This window comes from Eptesicus fuscus, chromosome 1 (assembly GCF_027574615.1).
Source record: "Eptesicus fuscus isolate TK198812 chromosome 1, DD_ASM_mEF_20220401, whole genome shotgun sequence".
Classification (NCBI taxonomy): Eukaryota; Metazoa; Chordata; class Mammalia; order Chiroptera; family Vespertilionidae; genus Eptesicus; species Eptesicus fuscus.
The window spans coordinates 86622180-86629397 of NC_072473.1; the positions used below are offsets into that span (position 1 = coordinate 86622180).

The following is a 7218-nucleotide window of genomic DNA, read 5'->3' on the forward strand; positions in this document are numbered from 1 at the left end:
TGCTGATGGGTACTTGGGCTATTTCCAGATCTTAGTTATTGTAAATTATGCTGCTATGAACATAAGGGTGGATATATTCTTTCTGATTGGTGTTCTTGATTTCTTGGGATATATTTCTAGAAGAGGGATCACTGTATCAAATGGGAGTTCCATTCTTAATTTTTTGAAGAAACTCCATACTGTTTTCACAGTGGCTGCACCAGTCTGCATTCCCATCAGCAATGCATGAGGGTTCCTTTTTCTCCGCATTCTCGCCAGCACTTGTCATTTGTTAAATTGTTAACGATAGCCATTCTGACAGGTGTGAGATGGTACAGCATTGTCGTTTTGATTTGCATCTCTCAGATGATTAGTGACTTTGAGTATGTTTTCATATGTCTCAGCCTTCTGTATGTCATCTTTCAAAAAGTATCTATTTAGATCTGTTGCCCATTTTTTGATTGGTTGTTTATCTTCCTTTTGTTAAGTTGTATGAGTTCCCTGTAAATGTTGGAGATTAAACCCTTATCAGTGATAACATTGGCAAATATGTTCTCCCATGCAGTGGGCTTTCTTGTTGTTTTGTTGATGGTTTCTTTTGCTGTGCAGAAGCTTTTTCTTTGATGTAGTCCCATTTGTTGATTTTCTCCTTAGTTTCCATTGCCCTAGGAGCTGTACCAGTAAAGATATGGCTACAACATATGTCTGATATTTTGCTGCCTATGGGTTCTTCTAGATTTTTATTTTTTCGCATCATACAGTCCTTTATCCATTTTGAGTTTATTTTTGTGTATGGTGTAAGTTGGTGGTCTAGTTTCATTTTTTTGCATGTATCTGTCCAATTTTCCCAACACCATTTATTGAAGAGGCTGTCTTGACTCCATTGTATGTTCATGCCTCCTTTCTCAAATATTAATTGAGCATAGTGGTTTGGGTCGATGTCTGGGTTCTCTATTCTATTCCATTGATCTATATGTCTGTTCTTGTGCCAGTACCAGGCTATTTTGAGAACAGTGGCTTTGTAATACAGCTTGATATCTGGTATTGATATCCCACCTACTTTGTTGTTCTTCCTCAGGATTGCTGTAGCTATTCGGGTGTTTTTTGTTTTGTTTTTTTATTCCAGATGAATTTTTGAAAAGTTCGTTCTAGGTCTGTGAAATAAGCCCTTGGTATTTTAATGGGGATTGCATTGAATCTATAGATTGCTTTGGGTAGAATGGACATTTTAATGATGTTGGTCTACCAATCTATGAACATGGTATATTCTTGCACTTGTTTATATCTTCCTCTATCTCTTTTTGTCAACATCCTGTAGTTTTCCAAATATAGGTCTTTTATCTCCTTAGTTAAGTTTCTTCCTAGGTATCTTAATTTTTTGTTGCAATGGTAAATGGGATTTTTTTTTTAGTTTTTCTTTCTGTGAGTTCATTATTGATGTATAAAAATGCCATAGATTTCTGGATGTTAATTTTGTATCCTGCTACATTGCCAAATTTATTTATTAAATCTAGTAGTTTTTTATGGAGTCTTTAGGGTTTTCTATGTATTATATCATGTCATCTGCAAATAATGACAGTTTTACTTCTTGGTTTCCAATTTGGATGCCTTTTATTTCTTCTTGTTGTCTAATTGCTATGGCTAGCACTTCTAATACTCTGTAGAACAGGAGTGGTGAAAGTGGATATCCCTGTCTTGTTCCTGTTCTTAGAGGAAATGGTTTTAGTATTTTTCCATTGAGTATGATGTTGGCTTTAGGTTTGTCATATAAGGCTTTTATTATGTTGGGGTATGATCCCTCTATTCCAACTTTGCTAGAGTTTTTTTTTTTTAATCAAAAAAGAGTGTTGCATTTTGTCACATGCTTTTTCTGCATCAACTGATATGATCATGTGGTTTTTGGCTCAGAGGTGACTTTTAATTACATTCTTCCATCATGAACTTTTTATATAAACTGAGACAAGCTCTTTTAACTCCCTGATCTGTTTCTGAGCCACATTCTTTCCAGTACAGCACGTCTGACCATATTACTGGTTTTGTGTCTGAAAATTACTACTTTGTTGCAGCCCAATTAACTGCTCTGTAATCAGTATCAATGATAATTAGAACACCTTAAATCCATCTGAAAATGATTGATCCTGTAGATCCTTGTAGACATGGCCCTTAGTCTCACTGGAGACTTCAACCAAGCAGCTACCTCAGGAGGTCTGGTTGCTCCCTAGAGCTACAGAACTGTAAGGAGGGAACAATTGGAAGGGGGAGTTTGAGGAGAGCCAAGGGAGAGGACAGCCCAGCTGCTGAGGTTGGTAAGCAAAGGCAGCTTCCATGAAGTTGTTTTATGATGAGAAAAAGAAGTGAAACTCTCATAAGAGCATCCTTTTCTTCAGCATCATGGCCCCACTTTTCATTGTGGGGCTTTTAGGAACTTGGTTTTCACAGGGTTAAACTGTTTTTTATGAATGTCATTATACCACAGTTCTTTCTGGACTTCAAATCAAAGTTCATTAAGTAATGAGAAAAGTTTACAGAAAAGCAATTTACTGGTTCTAATGAATAAAGTGACGATAATAACTTGAGGTTTCAACTAATTTTTCTCAGTATATTCCCTCCATTCAAGTAGGTACCTGACTCTGTTATCATTGCTGGGGGAGGGGGGTCGGTAAAGAACCTTAGCAAAAAACAGAAGTAGCTTGAAAATTAAATGATTCAAAAAGCCTAAGCTCATAAAGGAAGACATTCCATAAGGATAAAGGACTATTAAAGTATAGAGAGGTAGAAGGCTTTTTCTTACAGTAGAAATGTTCCGGACCTGACCAGGAAACCCTGAACAACGGATGAATGGATTACTCTGGCACATGTTTCTGTGAAAGAGAGGCTAAGGGACTACTTGGCTATCGCCACCAAGTAGCCTCGTTCACCTGCCTTTTGAACTAAAATTAACTATTAGATACTATCAGCAGAGTAAGCATCCTTTAGAAAACACATGCATCCTTTAAACAAGGACATTGTGAAGTCTAAACATAGAGATTCTAGTAAAACACCCGGGGATCAGACTTGTTTGGAAAAGTCAAGGTAGGGGCTTCTGCCTTCAGCAGGGTCCTCCCAAAAAACCCCCGACCTTTAGGAGAATTCTCCTTATAGACATTCCAACCAAGTCCCATGCTTCCCCACAGAAATGGATTCTTCCAAACTTGGGGAGAGGAACACATAAGAGATTCTTGAAGAGCATCAAGGACCTTTTACTTTATTTCATAGCAGTTCTAGCAAGAAAACATCAAGACCCCTGAAAGCAATATTTGTGAGGTGTTCCTTGGCAGACAGGTTTGTATGCAGAGGGTGGCAAAGATTCCTGAGTCCCAACAGCAGTGGGAAAGCATCCTGGGACCTCTGACTTAAAGGGATCATGTTGGCCAGGAGAGTAGACCTCTCAGTAATCATCTATATAGACCTCCAATTAATAACTATATGTCTGTCATCTCATCACTGCTACTCACCCCAGTACCTCCCAATGGCTTGGAACCACATAAGATATCAGTACGATGTTACAGCCTTGAGGTGAAGAGTCTAAAAAGGAAAGAGCTTAGTGTTTTTCCCCACCAGTCTCCCATCATAGAGCTCTTGGGGCTCAAAACCTGAAATATAGATGTTATAGAAAATAGTTATATTTTTGAACAACAGTGATTGAAGTCTGAGAGTGATACATGCTGTATATATTTTAAGGGTCCCTTAATCCCTTCACCATGCCAGAGGGAAGGGGAGTTGGGGGGAGGAAGTGGAGGGTATAGGGGGGATAAATGGTGATGAAAGGAAACTTGATTTGAGGTGGTGAAGACAGAATACAATATACAGATAATGTGTTATAGAATTATACACCTGAAAACTATATAATTTTATAATTTTATTAACCAGTGTCACCCCAATGAATTCAACATAAGGATCAGTTCTCCTAAACCCACTTTTTTATCATATAATTATAAAATGATATTTTTTGCTCTGGTCAAGAAAAAAATACAACATATTCTGACACAAAGGAATTTGTCTCATACTTATGAAAAGACTGAAATGTCTGTGTCTTAAAATTTAGGCATTAGCTTTCACTCCTAAATCATATCCACATTCATGGCTACACAAAGCTATATTCAAACAAAAGTCAATTTAAAAATGCTTAACTTATCAGCTGGCTTCACCACAATTTGACCTTATGAGGCCAGGAAACCTAGCCATTTCAAATCTGAAAAAAAAAAATTACCAGGCCACACCTTTCAAAAAATGTTACTAACATATGATTCTTTGCTAAACAAGGAAGATGGGAAATGTAGCTGAATTCACAAAGAATGTATGGAGGCTGCCAAGAGAGCAAATAATTTTTGGAAAGTCACCCTTATTTGGAAATACTCTAGTCATAGAACCCTGGTTGTTTAAACAAAAACATAATTCCTTTTGAAAATACTACTTCCAAAATATATAGAAAGAATTGAATACTATGCTATTCAGTTCTTCTATAATTTATTTGGAAACAGCTTAGGTTTAAAAAAAAAAAAAGACAAAGCCCTCCAAGAACTTAAAGTAGTTTCCTGTAGGCATTGTGAGGTAGTGGGAAAAGCATAGCCTCTGGAGTTACACAGACTTGTTTTTGAAGCTTGGCTGTACCCTTAACTAGTTGGGTAACCTTGAGCAATTAACTTTATCTTCTCTATGATTCATTTGTAAAAACAATGAAGTATATAAAATGGGCCCAGCTTGTGTGGCTAGGTAGACTGAGCATTATCCATGCACCAAGAGGTCACCAGTTTGATCCTTGGTAGGGGCACATGCCCAGGTTGTTGGCTTGATCCCCAGAAGGGGACATGCAGGAAGCAGCCATTCCATGTTTCTCTCTCTCTAAAATCAATAAAAACATATTATAAATAAATATATAAAATAAAATAGGAAAACATATGTAAAAGTACTCATTGAAGGATATTCCCCCTTCAGACCTCAATAGAAAAGAATAGTTGTACATGATTTTTATGATATAAAATAATAAACAAGTATATGTATTAATATGTGCACAAAGCTATTTAATTTCTTAAAGGCCTTGAACAGAGCAAACAATGTAAAGTGATGTATACCCAAGTGCAAAATTATGAACTGGAGTGATATACATTTGAAATTAATTCTACTCATTCTACTTTAAATTGCTCTTAGCTCCCATTGTCCTTTTGTTGAGTTGTCCTCCCACAAAGCCAAATCTGACTCTGCATTAGCCTGGTGAATTCCACTAGCTCCATCCTGATGATTCCCTGGAACCCCACCCTATCCAACTTGCACATGGCCCAAGGCTCTCTTGGCACCAACCATCCCGGGCCTGAGTTGCAGTCTTTAAACATTCCAAGGGGGGCTGGCAGCTGGGCAGGTGGCTGAGGTGCAGGGCCTGGTCCCACGGGCACCATGGCAAAAACCGTGGCCTAATTCTACAACCCCAATGTGGGCAACTTCCACTATGGGGCTGGGCACCCTATGAAGCCTCACCACTTGGCACTGACTCATAGTCTGGTCCTACACTATGGGCTCTGTAAGAAGATAATCATCTTCAAGCCATACTAGGCCTCCCAACATGACATGTGCTGCTTCCACTCTGAGGACTACATTGACTTCCTACAGAGAGTCAGCCCCACCAATATGCAAAGCTTTACCAAGAGCCTTAATGCCTTCAATGTGGGTGGTGACTGCCCGGTGTTTCCCAGGCTTTTTGAGTTTTGTTCCCGTTACACAGGCGCATCTCTGCAAGGAGAAATCCAGCTGAAGAACAAAATTTGTGATATTGCCATTAACTGGGCTGGAGGTCTGCACCATGCCAAGAAGTCTGAGGTCTCTGACTTCTGCTATGTCAATGACATTGTGATTGGCATCCTGGAGTTGCTCAAGTACCACCCTCAGGTGCTCTACATTGATATTGACATCCACCATGGTGACGGGGTTCAGGAAGCCTTCTATGTCACTGACCGGGTCATGACAGTGTCCTTCCACAAGTATGGAAACTACTTCTTCCTGAGCACAGGTGACATGTATGAAGTTGGAGCAGAAGGAGGCCACTACTACTGTCTCAATGTGCCCCTGTGGGATGGCATTGATGACCAGAGTTATAAGCAACTTTTCCAGCTGGTTATCAACCAGGTGGTGGACTTCTACCAAAGCACATGCATTGTTTTCCAGTGTGGAGCTGACTCTCTGGGCTGTGATGAATTGGGCTGCTTCAACCTCAGCATTCGAGGACATGAGGAATGCATTGAACATGTTAAGAGCATCAATATTCCTCTACTGTTGCTAGGTGGTGATAGTTATACTGTCTGAAATGTTGCCCGGTGCTGGAGACATTGCTTCTGGTAGAAGAGGCCATTAGTGAGGAGCTTCCCTAAAGTGAATACTTTGAGTACTTTGCCTCAAAATTCATGCTCCATCCAGATGTCAGCATCTGCATCAAGAATCAGAACTCACGCCAGTATCTGGACCAGATCCGCTAGAGTCTAGAATCTTTGAAAATCTGAAGATGCTGAACCATGGGCCTAGTGTCCAGATTCATAGTGTGCCCACAGACCTCCTGACCTATGACAGGACTGATGAGGCTGATGCAGAGGAGAGGGGTCCTGAGGAGAACTACAGCAGGCCAGAGGCACCCAATGAGTTCTATGACAGAGACCTTGACAATGACAATGAAAGCGATGTGGAGATTTAAGAGCAGCTGGGCTTGCTGTGCCCCAAGGAATTCCTTTTTACCTCTTGATTGGGTGGGAGGAAAAAGGTGGGGGTCTCCCAGTCCTGGACTGGTTGCCTTCACTGGTTTTACCAATGCTAGGGGACTGTTTGGAAGCCACAACTGGTTCTCAAACCAACTATCTCCTTTCTTCTCCCTCCTAAGTCCTGACAATGGTACTTATTTGGAATTAGATGAGACAAGGATAGCTATCTCTAGAACATCTTGGGCAAAGGACCCTATATTCCAGTCCCAGCGCTTCTGGCCTCCTTATTCCTTCCCTGCTTCCCTCTAGCTCAGAGAATTTTAAGGATAAAGGAGTAATCAAGACTGAGGTTGCCTCTGGCATCCTCCTTTCATGGGTTCTACTACAAGTCTTGCTTCTCGTGTAGATGAACAGTGAGGGGTTTTAGGGAACCAGAGCTTAACATCTTAATCCCAGATGATGGGAAGTACATTTTTGAGTTGGGGGATAATGTGAAAATCTCCTGTTCTAACTTTTGGCT

General features: G+C 40.1%; 1 pseudogene; it reads left to right on the plus strand.

Annotated features, from left to right (window-relative positions):
* Positions 1–5409: 5409 nt before the first annotated feature.
* On the plus strand, positions 5410–6694 carry LOC103299269 (histone deacetylase 3-like; annotated as a pseudogene).
* Positions 6695–7218: the final 524 nt, after the last annotated feature.